The 18,962-nt window shown below is 40.1% G+C and overlaps 1 protein-coding gene across 11 annotated transcripts in view; it reads right to left on the reverse strand.

The window, feature by feature from the left end:
- LOC132095506 (tensin-1-like) overlaps window positions 1-18,962 on the reverse strand; it is a 244,394-nt gene that overhangs the window by 117,580 nt on the left and 107,852 nt on the right. The gene's annotated exons all lie outside the window — the stretch shown is intronic.

Consider the following 18,962-nt stretch of genomic DNA (forward strand, 5'->3'; position numbering starts at 1 on the left):
AAAATCACAATGAAATAATGTTACAAAAATAAAAAACAAGGAAAATATTTTATGGTTGGTAAATATCTAGGTGAATCTCATGTCCAAGTTATGTCTGTATCCCAAAAGGAAAAAAAAAATTGATTAAAGGAAAAACATATATTATTCTAAACCGTCACAGAAATGAGAATTCACCCAAACACAACTAAAATCTCCAGCAGGCTCTGTGGCTTTTGACAGACAAAAGCCTTTCAGCCTCCTCATCAGCCCACCACTCTGCTCTCTCCTTCTCTAGTTGTTATCAAGTTCTCAGTTTACAGGTTTAACATGAGTTGACAAGCTCAAAGGCAGGCTGAGTTACGCAAGAAGAGCACCCAGCGTGAGCTATGTAGCTGTAAAGCACTGATCTGAAGAACAACGCCGAGCCTAACGCTCTCCCAGACCGACTCGGATTTATAAAACAAACGACTTCAGTCCTCCATAAACCAGCCAGAGTGCTTGAGCTTCTGAAGGATACTCACTGACTGATGGATCACAGACAAAATACAACAACACAAGATTTATACAACTGCTCCTGGAGGAAATACCAGTGCAGCAAAGTAGCAAGTCCTAGTTCCTTTGTCATGGTCATCACACTCAATGCTGGATGTGCATGAGAATCAAAACATAGCACACATAGCATAAAGGCTAAATATAAGCAAGACAGAAGAGTTCAAACTCAATTTAGTGTGCAAATTGATATATATATGCAAGTATTAGATTGTTGGTTATGTTTCCAATGCTAAACATTTAAATCAAACCAAAGGTTTGCTTTGGTTTGCAAAGCAAGGTATGAACACAGTATGCACAATTCAGTGGTTCAAGGGAAGCCGTGGCCTAATGGTTAGAGAGTTAGACTTGCAATCGAAAGGTTGTGAGTTCGAGTCTCGGGCCGGCAGGAATCGTAGGTGGGGGGAGTGCATGTACAGTTCTCTCTCCACCTTCAATAACACGACTAAGGTGTCCTTGAGCAAGGCACCGAACCCCCAACTGCTCCCTGGGCACCGCAGCATAAATGGCTGCCCACTGCTCTGGGTGTGTGTTCACAGTGTGTGTGTGTGTGTTCACTGCTCTGTGTGTGTGCACGTCGGATGGGTTAAATGCAGAGCACGAATTCTGAGTATGGGTCACCATACTTGGCTGAATGTCACGTCACTTTCACTTTCGTCACTGATCTATATATTACTTGTGTTCGATCCGCCATCTTACTGATCCCTACCAGTAGAGAGCACCATTGAGTCACATGCAAACCCCTGACCTAAAATCACCCGATTTGAAGCAAATCAGTCAAATGGGATTAGTTTTTCTGTTATGTGTATGTAAATTCATTTTTACTTTAGATGTTAGATGTTTAGATGTTATCTGCAATGTTTAAGGTATTTTTGCGCAGGATAGTGATATATTTAAATCGTTTAGGTGGGTTTGTCTGCTGCGCACTGCCGACACAGGTAACTGACACAGGTAACTGATCCAACACAAAATATACCCTATTTCTTTATGTACGTAATTATTCAGGAATTATCAAACATGAACCTATTAGTATCAGAAATTCATATACAATGAATAATACAATATCCTCTGTTACTATATTGCTATATACTGAAATGAAAAGCTTACCATCTTGAAATAAAGCTTCATATCCGTACTGTATGTATGTAGTCAGTTATTTCTCTGAATAATTTAAGATGTGTATATTTTTTAGGTCCTGATTGAAAAACATCTATTTCAGACTCTCCAAGATTGCGCAAATATGTTTACTAGCATTACGTTTCCACGTAAAATGTTGTATGCTAAATTAATAATAAATTTAAGCACCGTTTTACATCATTACTTGCTTCAAAATGAATCCTGTTTCAGTTAGCGCCTACTGTATGAATAAAAACACTATAACAAATTATAGAAACAACTACAAGGCGAATAAAGGTATATATGTATACAAAGCATAAATCTTTCTTTACATTTCAGAACGAGCACTTTGTCTTTTGTTATATATATGTTGAGGTCATGTCCGTCTGATGTTTATCATGTTCATGATGTTCGCTACTGTAACGTTAATCAATGTAGCTTTTTAATAAGTAACATTAGGGGAAATTCCCGACATTAAAAAAAAATAACCGTTTATATGCCTAGGGCAGGTTTTTTTTTTTGTTGTAAGAATGTACATATAGGCCTAGATACTTCAGATTTTAAAACGCTGACTTGTTAAGTGATGTTTTCTCATTAAATTAATACGATTTCTTATTAATTCAATGGAATGTATGGGAATACTAGGGATTACCAATATGGCGGCGCGGCGGCTACACTTTCATGACGTCATGAGCAATCCAGTTCTATAGATCAGTGGTTCAAGCTTAAATAACAGAAGAAATTTAAACACTTGCAGTTAAAATAAATCCTAATCAGAATGTGAACAGCATGGAATTTAGCACTGGCTTCAGGGCTGTTTGAGACCAGACAGAACCGAAGCAATTACTGAGAAGATACTGACTGATTTAGTGCTGTAACCTTCTGCCCTCAGGATACAAACACTTATTTTTTAACTTCTGATTCTCCTTTAGTTTAACTACAACAGCACATTAGGGCTGAATAGATTTCATAAAATATTTCTATTAATTTATAAATAATATTCATTTAAAAACTATTAATATTTAAAGAATACAAAAAAAGTAATAAATAAACTAAATATTATATATATAATTTTTTTCTTTTTTCTGAACACCATATTTAAAATAAATCAGTCAGGAATAATTTAAGTACATATTATGATTTATGTCACTTATTTCTGTGGAGGTTTAACATTAAAAATGTATAAAATAAAATAATAAAAACAAAACAAAATAAAATAGTAGACAACTTTCAGTGTCTAATGTTTTTTTTTCATTTTTTTTTTATATTTTGGATTTTATATATATATAATAGTACATGTTATACTATTATACACATTACATAGTATATGTGTTCCATATACTATGTAATATTTTATTATTATTATAATTATTATTATGTTATTAACCAGTTTTCTATTTCCAGGTTAATTCTGAAAAATACAGCTCTTTGTGCTCCTAAAAATACAGACAATCATTTGTTTGGGCGTGACGTTGTGCAATCGTGCCATTTAATCATCATTTCTGATGGTGGTTTCCACGAAGCTAACAATTGAAGGTCTTTTTTCGGAGCGCACTATCCTATTGGAAAACACGAGCTGTTTTGTTTGGTGATATCAAAATAATTATACAGAAGACCTCTGCTTCAAAGTGAGATGTCTGTTTGGAGTGTCCCTTACCAGATGTTGGTATGATGTGGGATGCAGAATCCAGCATTAATGACAAGCCTGACGAAAGAGGAGGAGAAGAGCTGAGGGAAAGCACAGCAATCCCATCAAGCTAAATATTGGCCTTGTACCAGATGTGGCACTTGATGTGGACTTTGCTTGTTAGCAAGACCTTTTGTATGTACCTATGTATTACTTTAAAAATACGATGTTAGGCACCTTTGTGGTAAACTACTACCAATCTATAGAATTATTTTCTATAGATAGTTATATATTTTATTTAAATTATATAAATATAAAAAAATATTTGCTTAATTGTAGATCAATACATAATGTATGCACTATTATTTCCTATTGGTGCTGACTAATGTCTTGTCTGATCTAGTGCTGGCTAGAATAATTAATAAACATGGTTCATCAAACTTTTTACTTTCAATACTTAAGCACGTTAAAAAAAAAGTTATTTTACTTAAAATTGAAAACAAGTAATATTTTATTAGAGTAAAAAAAAAGAAAATTAAAAAGAAAATTACATGCATGATACTCAATCACAAAAGATTGCAACCAATTTTAATTTTCATGTGCATGTGAATGAGATCACTGATACTTCAGCAAAACATTCAAAATAGGAGAACTAGCTTGAACAATTATGCATGCATATTTGCTGAGAAACAACAACAGAAACACAAACAGAGAATGCAGACCTGTCTTTAAAAAAATCCCCTATTAGATGCTGGCATGTTATGAGTCTGACATATATCCTGTGTCCTGGATTTTATTATCTTTAATGATCCTCTCTGTGCTGCCTGTAATAAGCATCGTTATAAGTAACACTCAGGGTGGTGTTTAATGTTTGCAGCTAGTGTAATAAGAAAAAAATGCCAGGTCTAGCATGGCACCAGAGCCCAAGATGTCCCAAAACAACAACTGTTCCTCCAACTACAGGAGAACATTCCCGTGATTCCAAGGAAGAACGTCCTGCTGGAACACGCAGGGGCCAATCAGAGCCCTGCAGAGAGGCAGGTGTGTGAACAAGTAGCCCACCGCGCTGTTCATGCTTACATATGGAGCGCACATTCAACAAACTGTGAATTCCTCAAGCTCTCTTTAAGCTGCGGGTGGTAAGGACACAACATCACTACCAATCCTCACGTATGCTAAAGATATGAACTGATGATCACAACCCGTGTCAGCATATTTTAAAAACTTTATAAAGTTGTAGATGCTATAATTAACAAAACATGCTGGTATTTAACAAGACAGTTTCAAACGGAAAAATGAAAATTCTGTCATTATTTACTCAATGTCATGATGATTTATTAAGATTTTTTTTTCTCTCTCTCTCTCAGGGGTAACATAACCACAGATTAAATGAATAGTTGCAAGATAAAAATATATTTGTTGATATAATTAAACCTTTTAAGTTGCAAGGATTATTTTGATTGACATAATAATGTTCGTCACTACAACAGCTTAATATTATGCTTAATTTAAACTTTAAATTCATTAATTCACTGACTAAAAATAAAAAATAAATCAAATAAAAAATACAAAATACAAATTTTACAAAATAAAACATTTATTAAAAATAAATTAATAAAATTAAATAATAAATTATATAAACTGAAAAAAACACAATTAAATAATAAAAAATAGAAAATGGTAAAATTAAAATAAAATTAATATGAACTGTATTAACTTATAGAAATATGATTAAGTTCCAAAACTGAGCGCGCACCTTCACCTCTCTCCGGTCTCATGCGCTCCTTGTCACCTGAGTTCTAGGACTGCAATTCCCATCCTTCCCTTCTGCTATCATTAGTTTCCAGCCCTGTCTGGTTTTCTCATCAGCATCATCATATCCACCTGTTAATCATTATCCCCCCTTTATCTGGACTGCCTGGTTCTGTGTTTCTCTGTGAAGTGTTGTTTTACCACGCTGCATGTTGCTTCGTGCTACCTTAGTGTTTTATGCTCTGTGCATCCTTGGTTTGATACCAAGCTGCTTCAATAAAGTCCTGCAGATGGATCCGACTGCCTCTACTTTGTCATTACAGAACACTTCACCACCACAGGATCCAGCAGACTTCCTGAGTCTTGCTTCCGAGGTTCATTCCCAGGCATCTGTGTTACTCACACACCAACAGCAGCTGACCAAGTTAACGAATCTCACCGAAGAACTTGTGAGGTCTGTTCATACTCTCACTCTGCAGAGCGCGGTCGCTAATTCAGCTCAAGCTCCCGCTGCACCTGTGCCCGTCACATCAAGCGTGAGTACGGCTGCATGCAATCCCAAATTATCTCTACCAGAGAAGTTTAATGGCTCACCAGCTGCCTGTAGAGGATTTCTGTTGCAGTGTGAATTATTCGTCAGCCAGCAACCCCAGCTGTATCCCAATGACGCGTCCCGCGTTTCATTCATCTGCTCACTACTCACCGGGAGGGCGTTGGAGTGGGCGACTGCTCTCTGGTCTGGGGGTCATCATACCTTTCCCTCCTTTAATGTGTTTATGTCTCAATTCAGAGAGGTATTTGAACATCCCGCTGGCGGCAAGGAACCAGGGGAACAACTCCTCACATTAAGTCAAGGGAATTCCACCGCGGCGGATTACACGCTTTCCTTCCGCACCCTGGCAGCGCAGACAGGGAGTGGACAGAGTCACCGCTTAAACTGCTGTATCGTAGGGGGCTGCAAACGCATCTGCAAGGGGAATTGGCGTGTCGCGATGATGGGATGTCCCTCGGAGAACTTATGGAGCTTGCCATTCGCCTCGACAATCTCATCCGCTCTCGACGCCTCTCACATCCAGCTTTTTCACTCCTCCCCCTTCCGGCACGGATTACGAGCCTATGCAGGTCGGCTTCACACATCTCACCACAGAGGAACGTGAGAGAAGGATGCGGAGTAAATTATGCCTGTACTGTGGCCAAGCCGGTCATCAGAGAGTTTCATGTCCTGTAAGACCCAGATCCAGTGATACCTCTGCGGTGAGTCCTTTGATTAATTCTCCACGTTCTCTCACCCTCGAAGTTTCATTGTATTTTAATGGGAGTAGTTGTGAAACAAGAGCTTTAATTGACTCTGGTGCCGCTGGTAATTTTGTCGATTTGGAGTTTGCCTTGTCTAAAAATATCTCTCTCATTCTTTGTGAGTGTCATGTGGCTGTGGCCGCTCTGGATGGACGCCCCCTGGGGACAGGGGAGGTACAATACATCACGCAGCCTCTGACGCTCAACTTCGGGTCTCGTCACACGGAGAGAATTCAGTTGTATTCCATAAACTCACCCCTTCATCCTGTGATTCTGGGATTGCCATGGCTGGAGAGACACAACCCTCTCATTTCCTGGGTCGACAGGAGAATCAATCAATGGTCCCCTTTCTGTCACGCCCACTGCTTGCCTGCTCTCCATGGTCCTGAATCTAGCCACAGTTCCCCCGAGAGAGTGTATCTGCAAGGAGTTCCTGCTGTATATCATGATCTGGCTCAGGCTTTCAGCGAGAGAGAGGCTTCACTTTTACCCCCGCACCGGTCCAGTGACTGCGCCATTGAACTTCTACCTGGAGCCGTTCCCCCGCACGGCCGTGTGTATCCACTTTCGCAACCGGAGACTGAGGCCATGAGAGCGTATATCGAGGAACAGCTTGCTAAAGGATTTATCACCACTTCCACATCCCCGGCGTCCGCAGGGTTTTTCTTCGTCAAGAAGAAGGATGGGAGTCTTCGGCCCTGCATCGATTTCCGTGGTCTCAATGAGGTAACTGTGAAATATCGATACCCTCTGCCTTTAGTCCCTGCAGCACTGGAGATGCTTCGCTCAGCCCGGTACTTCACCAAATTGGATTTGAGGAACGCTTACAACCTCATTCGCATACAGAGAGGTGACGAGTGGAAGACGGCCTTTTCTACGACTACTGGCCACTATGAGTATCGGGTAATGCCCTTCGGGCTGTCCAATAGTCCTTCTGTGTTCCAGTCTTTCGTTAATGAGGTCTTCCGGGACATGCTGAATCAGAGGGTTATTGTTTATATTGATGATATCTTGATTTTTTCAGAGACTCTCGAAGCTCATGTACGGGACGTGCGTGCAGTTCTCAAACGTTTGATTAAGAATCAGCTCTACGCCAAAACTCAGAAGTGCGAGTTTCATCAGACGCGCATCACCTTCCTGGGATATGTCATCAGCGCTGAGGGGGTTCTCATGGATGACAGCAAGGTCAAGGCCGTGGTGGACTGGCCTCAACCTTCTTCTGTGAAGGAGTTACAGCGATTTCTGGGGTTCGCCAACTTTTATCGTAGGTTCATTCGTAACTTCAGTCTCATTGTGGCTCCTCTCACATCTCTTCTCCAGGGCGGGAAGCGCTTCCGATGGTCTTCTGAGTGTACTGCAGCGTTTAATCAGCTGAAAGAGAGATTCACTGCCGCACCCATCCTCCATCATCCAGACCCGGAGAGGGAGTTCGTCGAGGAGGTTGACGCCTCGAACACTGGAGTGGGTGCGATCCTGTCCCAAAGTCACGGTAACCCTGCAAGAATGTTTCCCTGTGCCTTTTACTCCCGCAAGTTAAGCTCGGCAGAGCGCAATTATGATGTGGGTGACCGGGAGCTTCTAGCCATGAAGGCTGCCCTGGAGGAATGGAGGCACTAGCTGGAGGGGGCACGTCAACCTTTCACCATCCTCACAGACCACCGAAACCTTGAATACATCAGGTCTGCCAAGCGTTTGAATGCTCGCCAGGCTCGCTGGTCACTGTTTTTCTCCCGTTTCAATTTCAGGATCACGTACAGACCTGGGTCCAAGAACGGGAAGGCTGATGCTCTGTCTCGTCAGTTCGAGGATTTCAACGAAATCACCAAGCCAGAACCCATCCTACCTCCCACTCTGATCGTGGCACCTGTGCAGTGGGATATTATCTCTGAGGTCACTGAGGCTCAACAAGCTTTTCCTGTACCGGCCGAGTGTCCTGTGGACCGCCTTTCGTGCCTCTCGAGCTCCGTGAGCGGGTGCTTCAATGGGTTCACTGCACACCCAGCGCGGGACACCCAGGTATCACTGCTACTGTACAGTTAGTCTCCAACCGCTTCTGGTGGTCCACACTCCGGGCTGATGTTATCAAATTCATCCATTAATGTTCCACCTGTAACACTGTCAAATCTTCCCACCTTAAACCTGCCGGTCTCTTACAGCCACTTCCAGTTCCTCAGCGCCCGTGGTCCCACATCACTGTGGATTTCGTAACGGATTTACCTCTGTCTCAGGGATTCACCACAGTGCTGTCAGTCGTGGATCGCTTCTCCAAGTCCTGTCGTTTCATTCCCCTTAAGGGTCTACCCACTGCCATGCAGACTGCGGAGGAACTTCTCAATCACGTATTTCGTCTGTTTGGTCTCCCCGAGGACATTGTCTCCGACCGTGGCCCTCAGTTCACTTCCCGTGTATGAAGGGGACTTTGCTCCAAACTCAATATCAACATCAGCCTCACCTCTGGATACCACCCGCAGTCTAACGGTCAGGCTGAACGGGCGAACCAGGACCTCATTCGGTTTCTACGGACATACTGTTACGAGAACCAACAGGACTGGAGCCGATTCTTGGTTTGGGCGGAGTACGTCCAAAATTCCCTGGTAAAGCCTGCCACTGGTCTAACGCCCTTCCAATGTGTCTTAGGTTTCCAACCCCCTCTCTTCCCGTGGTCAGGAGAGCCGTCAGACCTCCCTGCAGTGGATACGTGGTTGCAACGCAGCGAGGCCACTTGGAATACCGCTCATGTCCATCTGCGACGTGCCATCCGCCACTTTCAACTTCATGCGGATCGTAGGAGACGTGAGGGTCCGCGGTATAGGCCTGGACAGTGGGTGTGGCTCTCCACCCGTGATCTGCGTTTAAGGCTCCCAAGCAAGAAGTTGTCCCCTCGCTTCATTGGGCCCTTCAAGATTCTTCGACAGATCACTCCGGTCTCATTTCGTTTCGCTCTCCCAGCACATTATAGAATCTCACCCACCTTTCATATGTGTCTTTTCAGACCCGCTGCCGCTCCCAGGAGAGAGGAGGCTCAGGAGGGGATCGATTCCGTGCAGGCTCCCCCAATTGAGGTCGGAGGCGAGGAGGCATACCGGGTACGAGACATCTTGGACTCCAGACGTCGCGGCGGGGTACTGCAATACTTGATTGACTGGGAGGGCTATGGCCCTGAGGAACGTTCCTGGGTCAGGTCTCAGGACGTCCTGGACCCTGCTCTTCTTACCACCTACCATCACACTCACCCAGATCGTCCCGCTCCAAGACCCCGTGGAAGACCCCGCCGTCGTTCAGGTCCTCGCTTCCGGAGCCGCTCGCAGGGTGGGGGCTCTGTCACGGAGCGCGCGCCTGTCACTGAGCGCGCGCCTTCACCTCTCTCCGGTCTCATGCGCTCCTTGTCACCTGAGTTCTAGGACTGCAATTCCCATCCTTCCCTTCTGCTATCATTAGTTTCCAGCCCTGTCTGGTTTTCTCATCAGCATCATCATATCCACCTGTTAATCATTATCCCCCCTTTATCTGGACTGCCTGGTTCTGTGTTTCTCTGTGAAGTGTTGTTTTACCACGCTGCATGTTGCTTCGTGCTACCTTAGTGTCTTATGCTCTGTGCATCCTTGGTTTGATACCTGCTTCAATAAAGTCCTGCAGATGGATCCGACTGCCTCTACTTCGTCATTACATTATTATTATTATTATTATTATTATTATTATTGACCTATTAGACCTACTCCCACACATAATTTACCACAAAATTAAATAAATGCATGGGCACAGGTAAAAATTTATTTGATTTGTATTAATTTTATTGACATAATTTAATAATAATCGTAATTTAAAGTAAAATAGTCTTAAATATTATTTTATGCCTTTTTTAGTCAAAGCATAGACCTGTTAGTGTTACATGCCATCAAACATGCTATAATAATTCAATTTTTGAGCAATCAACTTAAACATTGCATTTATTCTATAGTAAGTTGTTCTAAGTCCGTGTAGTTTGCTGGTTGAACATAATTTAATTAGAAGCTGACCCCATTTAGTCTTTTGTGTTGCAAAGTTTGGAACCTATAAAAAGTGAAAGAATGCTCATTTTGTGGCGAATTATCCCTTTAATGCATTGTTGGTGGACATGCATTATGAACCCTGCTGTACAATGACTCCATACATGGAATGGAATTGTTTTTATGACTCTCAACAAAGTTTTTGTCCAAGAAGACCAATTCAATGAGGTCACACGCTATCAAGTCTACTCACAGTCAGGCTCACTGTAGGAACCCAACACTGCTCAAATCAACTGAATGTACACACATACGTTCATCAAAAACACGCAGACTCACACACTCTGGCAGAGTGATGACTACGTCCACATATCGGGTTCCTACAGACACAGAAGAGCCAATGAATGCCAAGCAATGGAAATAATCAACATATACAGAAAGAGAGAATGTTCTAGGTCGGAGCATAGACAGGAACTTTAGTGCTGTGGCACTGCAAGAAAGAAATCCTGATGAATGACTGCTGATTTTTAGGTTTCGGTGAAAAACGCTCTGAGCCAGCAGGAAATCTCTGGGATTAGCATTTGGTCAGTCCAGACTCAGACATCTAGTCTTCATCTGCACAGTAATGGGATTTTTTTTTTTTTTATTGGTACAAATGCTAAATGCTGTTATTTTAAACTTTCGGTTAAAAAATAAAAATAAAATTTAATTAAATAAGAAATGAGCTCCAAATCATCATGTGACCCCTGGACCATTAAAGTAGTCATAAGGGTCAATTTTTTTAAATAAAGATGTATACATCATCTGAAAACTGAATAAATAAGCTAAATAATCAAAAATTAATGAAATAAAATTAAAAATTAAAATTAAGTTTTGATATATTTACAGTAGGAAATTGAGAAAATATCTTCATGGATCATGATCTTTACATAATATCCTAATGATTTTTGCCATAAAAGAAAAATTGCTAATTTTGACCCATACAATGTATTGTTATTTGTCTATTGTTACAAATATAACTGTGCTGCTTATGACTGGTATTGAGGTCCAGGGTCAGGGTCACATATTAGAATGATTTCTGAAGAAACATGTGACACTGAAGATTGGAGTAATGATGCTGAAAAAAAAAAAATAATAATAATAATAATTATATATATATATATATATATATATATATATATATATATATATATATATGGTGAGAAAAGATGGTGAGAAGTATAATTTCAAATCAAAGAGACGCATTGCATCACTGTCTTCCATCAGTACTCATTTACCCCTGATACAAATGTGTGTATGATGCCTTCCATCTCATGGTTCACCAGCATTGTTCAATGCAGACATTGCATGAAAATCATCTAAACTGATATGACTGACTCTGGTCATGTGGTACTAAATAAACACTCTCTAAATACTACCATCTTGCTGCATCTTGTTAGTAGAGAAAGAGTTTTTCTGACTGCAGAGCTGACATGCTGTAATCCTGAAGGTCTGAATGTTCTGCAATGTGAACACAGCTGCAGTGGAGTCAAACACATTTTGATGATTCAGTGAGATCTTGTTCTCTCACACGCTCAGTCGTTCACACTTTATTGCCCTCCATATGCAAGCATGAGCCAGGCTGATAAAAACACAATCAAATAAAGCAGGTTTTGATCAAACTGAACATTTGGAGTGACCCTTCACAGACAAACATTTGGCTTCAAAACTCACGACAGGCTTTTAGCTGTGTGTGGTTATTATTTAACAAAATACTTTGTTAAAATTTTTAAAAGCACTGATGTTATAAGATATAGGTTTTAAAGAGGCTAGAAAGATAGATAGATGAGAATGAGAATTTTTATAAGTTTTAAAAAAATTTCTTACCCCAGTTTGTACAATAATGGTGTACTGTTCAGACACACACACCCGCCTGAACTCCACCCAACAGAGCAACTCATAATACATACTAATATCCCTCATGGCAGTGCCAATGTCACGATACAGTCTGTTTCTAATAAAACATATCATTTGTGTCTCTCTGTTTCCAGCATGTGTATTCTTTCTCCTCTTCTGCACTTCCTCCAGGGACCAATGGCTCATACTGCTTCTCACTTGGCCTGCTGTTTACATATTTTCCATAATGTCTTGATTACTCCATCTCAACCAGTTTGGGTGTTGCTGTTTGTTTTCCCAACTGAATCTATGCCTGCAGCGTTGAGAATTGAGTAGGAAGAGGAACACATAAATCATGAATGATGAGTAATCATACTCCACCGTCTGACAGAGAATGCCCAGACAGACTCACGCTTGTTGGCTCATGCTGGGATTGTAACTGCATTCTGTATGAAAACACTTAACCAGAACTAATGAACCTCTAGGGTGTATGTGATGTCCAGAAGTGTGCAACACCCTCAGTGTGCTTAACTTCTCTTTGCATGTCCTCTCAAAGAGCGCTATTTAACAATCCACTCCGGAGAACTGCAGAATAGAATGCATAATCCATCTGGACGTGTTCATAACTAAACATCTGATATGATGCAAGCTCTGGTGTTTTTTGTCAGCAAGTCAGGTACATGTGTTCAAATCACAAAACGTGTCTCCTGAGGTAAATGATCCCGCTGTGTGAGAGAGACTAACTCCTCATGAACTCTGAAATGAGACAGATGTCAAGCACAGGCTTAGAAACATCTGGAATAGAAGCTCAGCTGTGTGACTGCAGAGACCTACAAAATAATCATGACTTATGTGTGCACTGCATATTGATGTAAAACGAAAAGATTTTAATTTGTGTGATACAGGCTACACTTTTAATGAGATTCTACTCAATATATACTGCAATATTTATGCATTTGTTTTCCTAATAGCCATTGTTGTCAAGAAGATAAAATATTTAATAATCATTTTATGCTTTTAGTGACATTTTAATAAATTACCAATGTAGCAATAACACGTTGGAGTAATGATGCATAATGAATCAGACATTTGAATCGATTCATTAAAATGGATCAGTTTGCACTGATTCACAAAAATGAATCAAATGAATTTCCTTTCAATGCAAATAAAACTAGTCTAAATGTATGGTCTCAAAAAAAAAGTGCATTAAAACCATCATTGTGATATGCAGGACACTGCTTTGTGAAAAAGTTGTTTCTTTCAAAGCTATATACAGTGTATGATCTGTGACCTTTAACTAAATCAAAAATTGCATAAGTCAAGTAATCAAGACTTTGGATTCATATGCTTTGAAACATTACATAATATTCTCACTCCTCTACGTCCCTGTGGAATGGCCACTATCATCACCTCTCAGCTTCAATCTCATTCAATTTCACTCTATAAATCTCCGGGAATCTTATTCCTGTCCCAAAGAGTACATGGGAGTTCACTTCCTTCAAGAGACGTCTCACTCATCAACAGCACAGAACATCAAATGCTTCAATCCATCGGTGACTTTACAATCTGTTTACCTTCCATAATTAGAGTCACAAAGGCTTGTTGTTGTGCAGGATCAGAACATCATGAGAGATCTGGATATGAACAGCTCAATTATAGTCGATGGGCACACCCTAAAACCAAGAAGCCCGTGTGAAGGCATTGTTTTCAGCAGAAGAAGGCTGGAGCCACTCTGCAGTGCTGAGGACGTGCAAAACCTGAGAAAAACAGATGAGAATCAAAGGCTGGGAGCTGAGCCAGAGAGGAGGGACTCAAGAGTGAACAAGAGGAAAGCAGTGGAGTCTCAGGGATGAAGCTAATGGCCAAAACCCTCTCGCTTTGCCCTCCGCGTCTGGGAGTAGTAGAAAACCTTTAGAACATCTTGAAGAACATCCTGGCAACCACCCAGAACTCGCCAGTAAGTTTTGTACAGGCAAACACCGCTCACATTTTTCATAAAATGTCATTATTATTCTGGACTGCACTCAAGAGAAATAAACCTTTTAAAATATAATAACTATGTCCCAAAAAGAAGAGGGGGTTAGTTATAAAGACTGCTACGCCCTGCCAAGCTCATCTCCATGCCAAACCCAGAGTCTAGCAGCACCCCACAGTGCTATACAACCACTTTACCCCAAACTTCTCTATTACATACCAGACATAAATCATCCTTAATCACAAACTAGTCTCTCTGAAGTAAGTCCCCAGAATGGGAGACAGACCATTGGTTATGAAATGATGCTGAAAGGCCCTGCCAGGGTGCAGCTTGCAACCCTTCTGTGCTCGCATATGAAGAGATGGACTGTGTTGTAGCGGCATAAGCTGACTAGGGTTAAGAAACAGCAAACCACTTCTAAAATAAATCTTGCTGCAGGACTGTTTCCAAATGAGGCATGACACTCGGCGGCTTACTGCATGGCCACAGGCTCGTATAGAAGCTAGATAAAAACACAGCTTAAAAAACTCAGCATGTGTTCAGAGTTTACAAAGCCGTTGTAAAAATGGGTCACAGAGTAAGAAATGTGTCAACCAGTAGAGAATTTGCTAAATACTAACAGTGAAATCCACAGGAATCATCCTTTAATCATTACAAAACCTAATAAAAATAAAATGCGAAATAATAATGGCAAAACCTAGAGTTTACTTGCAGTATAGTGATATAGAACACAAAACCAGTATTTTTTTTTTTTAATTGAGATATATACATCTCTCGAATATATAAGCTCTCCATTGATGTATGGTTTGTTAGGATCGGACAGTATTTGGCCGAGATACAACTATTTGAAAATCTGGAATCTGAAGGTGCAAAAAAAAAAAATTAAATACTGAGGAAAATCGCTTTTAATGTTGTCCAAATGAAGTTCTTAGCAATGCATATTACTAATCAAACATTAAGTTTAGATATATTTACAGTAAGAAATTAAAAAATATATTTTCATGGAACATGATCATTATTTAATATCCTAATGATTTTTAGCATTAAAGAAAAATCTATAATTTTTATGCATACAATGTTTTTTTGGCTATTGCTACAAATATACCCCAGGCAACTTAATACTGGTTTTGTGGTCCAGGGTCACAAATGTCTAAAGTCTCTGTTGCACAGCAGCACTACCCTTACCTGGTACTGGAGAGTTTGCAGAACGATATTTAACTGATGATACAAGTCCTATTCCTTAATTTCCGAATGCTGAATGTTTTCGGTTAATTAATTATAATGAAACATCCAATCACTGGCTTTGATTTAATGGAAGCCCCAGCTGAAAGCCACAGAACCATGGATGTGAGCAAGGAAATAGATGATGGGAAATCATTCCGGTCAGTGCACTTTGTTTAAACAGATCAAGGACACGAGTCACAAATCTGGCAATGCACCTGCTAAATGAACGAGACAAACTTTTCACTGTTCAAGGGAAAAAAACACCCCGGACCAGCTCCCCACGACCAAACCCAGGTCTGAGTCACCCAGTGTACTTCTTTGCTAGCAGGGGATGCAGATTTTGGAAGAGGACCCATCATTGTTCTGTCCACACTTAGTTCCTCTATTTGTCCTAAATTGAGACCTTTACACCTTTAAAAGCTCTGTAGGGTCAGCACAGTGAGAACTAGAAGTTGCCTGAGTTGGAAAAACACACTCCTGGGCAGCCAAATCCAGGAAGCCGTTGGCTTCTATCACAACTCCGGCCCGTCTGACCTACTCAGGAGCAAAATTGCACTTCTCGAGTGGCTAAAAAAATAAACACAGTAAGGTTATAAGTCTCTTGCTAGCAGTCCTCCAAGCGGAAACCAAGAAACATTGAGATGAGGAAATGAGGTATAGCGTTGTAAAAGACAATGCTGTGTTTTCAGAGTCTCACGCCAGGACTAACAATGTGCTATAATCTTAAAAGTTTTTTTTTTCAAAAGTGGAGGAAAAAAATCCTTAGCTGTTTAAGAAAAAGGTGATTTATGATTGTCAGAGTTAGTTCATTTTCTCACATTGACTCCTTGGGAGCTGGACTAAACATTACTCACGCTGTTCCCTCCCAGCAAAGTTCTTAACCTCAAAACCCAACGCACACATCGATAACATTTTCTGCATGCAAGCAGACGATGGCCAATGCATCATTTTAGCACTACTGTCGTGCTAATAACATCAATACTCAAGTATTGTCAAATGCCAAAGTGCCATCAAAGGTTTTATGAGTGATAATCCATAATAATTCCAAAGGGTTCACAAACTTTTGCTTGCAAGTGTATACATAGCCTATACATGTCAACTGCTCACCACGATTCCCTTCAAAATGCTAATCCACAATAAAATTAGCTTATCTGAAAGATACAACTGATCGTATATTCTTAAAAACAAAGACTTCAAAAGGTTCCAAAATTGTTTATCGCAACTATAGCATGGAAGAACATTTTTGGGTTTCCCAAAAGAACCTTTGAGTGAACAGTTCTTAAAAGAACCACTTTTCGTAGCGTAAAGTACATTTCCATAATCTAAAGAACCTTTTTTCACTATAAAGAACCTTTTGCTGAATGGAAAGATTCCATGGATGTTCAAGGTTCTACATGGAACCAAAGACGCCAATAAAGAAAATTTATTTTATTAAAATGGCCAACTGCCTGTCCACAAATGTTAATAACATGAAGCCATGATTTAGCTATGTGTGTTCAAAGACATTCAGAGTAAGTAGGATCCTATATATAGTATTCAAAGGATCTGGAAAGACCAGACAATGACAAACAATGACATCAGAGCACAGACATTCTATAGCCATCATATATTACCAAATTCGGATGTATAGTTCAATAGACCAAAATTACTAATGGCTTTATCTCCTGGTCGGTACAAAGGCAATCTATGGTATTTGCAGCTGCAGCTACATAGCTACATACATGAAAGTTTTTCTTCACATAGTGATCATTTTTCTCACTGCCAACGTAAACAAGCATTTCAGGGGCCCAAGTTTAAGCAGTGAAAAAAATAATTCTCGTTCACTTCCATGCAATGGCAAGTCTCTCTCATTTTAATCACACAACTGCTTTTCTACATTCAAAGACTGACTACATCACTTGATCTGGCTCTGAAGGAACACTTCATAAGTTGGACCTAATTAACAAATATGCCCCTTCATGAGTCCATTTGTAGGAGTCTAAATGAGAAGCTTGCAAGGCAACTAAACTAATAAATGAATAAATCTTGAAGTATTTCAAAAGATTAGAATAAAGTTCCACGAATGATTTATTGACTCATTCATAACACAAGAAACCTACAGACAAGATAACTCAATCATTAAAGTGAACTGATTCAAAGGATTTGAGTCATTGAACAAAGTTGATTGAGTTAATTATTGACTCACTCAACACAAGAAACCTGCAGAAAAGCTAATCAAGCAAATCCCACGAGTCATTATTAGTGACACCTATTGTACACTGGAATGAAACATTTCATCTTTAAGAAATGTGTCAGACTACACAATAAAGCCACATCTGACATCTTTGACAAGATGTTTTCTCACACCTTTTAATTCACACTGATTTCCATTTAATTTATTAATTCAATTTAACACTGCATTTCCAGTAATTGCCCTCTTCATCATGCTGACTCTCCCCATGGTGAGCTGGCACTGTACACACGTGCTCTCCGCCAGTGTCTCACATTAGCTCTCTACAGCTCATGGCTGGGCTGGCCTTTGAGTCTAACGATTCATTTACTCTCCCACTTAACCTCACTTGCCTATATTTACAATCACCCAGAGACTGTAACTTCATTTTCCAGCCTTTGGAATTCAAATCAAGTCCAGTCTCGTGGACGTGCCTAAACTCGTCCAAGCCCGTGTTCAATGAACCTGCTGTGAACCGCTGCAGTCATTTCCGACCCCTTGTGAAACCAGGCTAAGCTGTCGACAGAAATGAGCAATTGTAATGAGAGAAGAAGAGACGTTGGAGAAGGTGAATTTGTTGTGATTGGAGCTGTCTGACCTGCACAACCTTCCGTTACCCAAGACACATTTATGATGCGAGTCATTCTTCAGGCTGAAATTTATCCCAGCTCTCTTAGCTGCCAAAAGACCAATTCTCAAACAAGTATTTTTTTAATCTACTTTTCCTGTAAAAATATAAAAAAATCTTTCTAATAGATACATTGCACTCACATGAGGAGCAACACAGAATAAGACTTTATTTTGTGTGTACAGTATGTGTGTATTTTATCTTACTGCAACTGTCAGATACTGTATTTTAAACAAGTGTAAAAAAAAAAATAAAAAAAGTAATAAGTAATAAGCAATGTTGTTTGTCAAGTAAATTTATCTTGACTGATGGCATTTTAGATGTTTTTACTGGAAAACAAGAAAGAAAAAAAAAACTAAATATCAATGTTTCTGGTCAACATTCTAGTCATTATGTGTATTGTAGGTGAAGGTTTCTTTAGCATGTGTCTGTTAGCAATGTCATATTTGTGTTCACGTGCCATTTGTCTTGTTTCTTCCAACATTTCTCAGAGCAGAGCCAGTTAGCCGCGAAGTCTGGACAGTGCAAATGGTCTGAGCATTTGTTTTTTGTGGCAGAGGTTAGACAGCAGCCACATCTTATCTAAATATTGATGTGGAGATTTATGAAATAGCATGTCGGTGTGGAAAATGTCCATCTGACAGGGGCTTGAATTATATAAATTGCATGGATTTGTATTGGGATGTCAACATGAAATTAAAATTAACCCTATTCATTTTTATAATGCACAATCCTAGACTTACTGTGAT

This window comes from Carassius carassius, chromosome 19, assembly GCF_963082965.1.
Source record: "Carassius carassius chromosome 19, fCarCar2.1, whole genome shotgun sequence".
Lineage (NCBI taxonomy): Eukaryota > Metazoa > Chordata > Actinopteri > Cypriniformes > Cyprinidae > Carassius > Carassius carassius.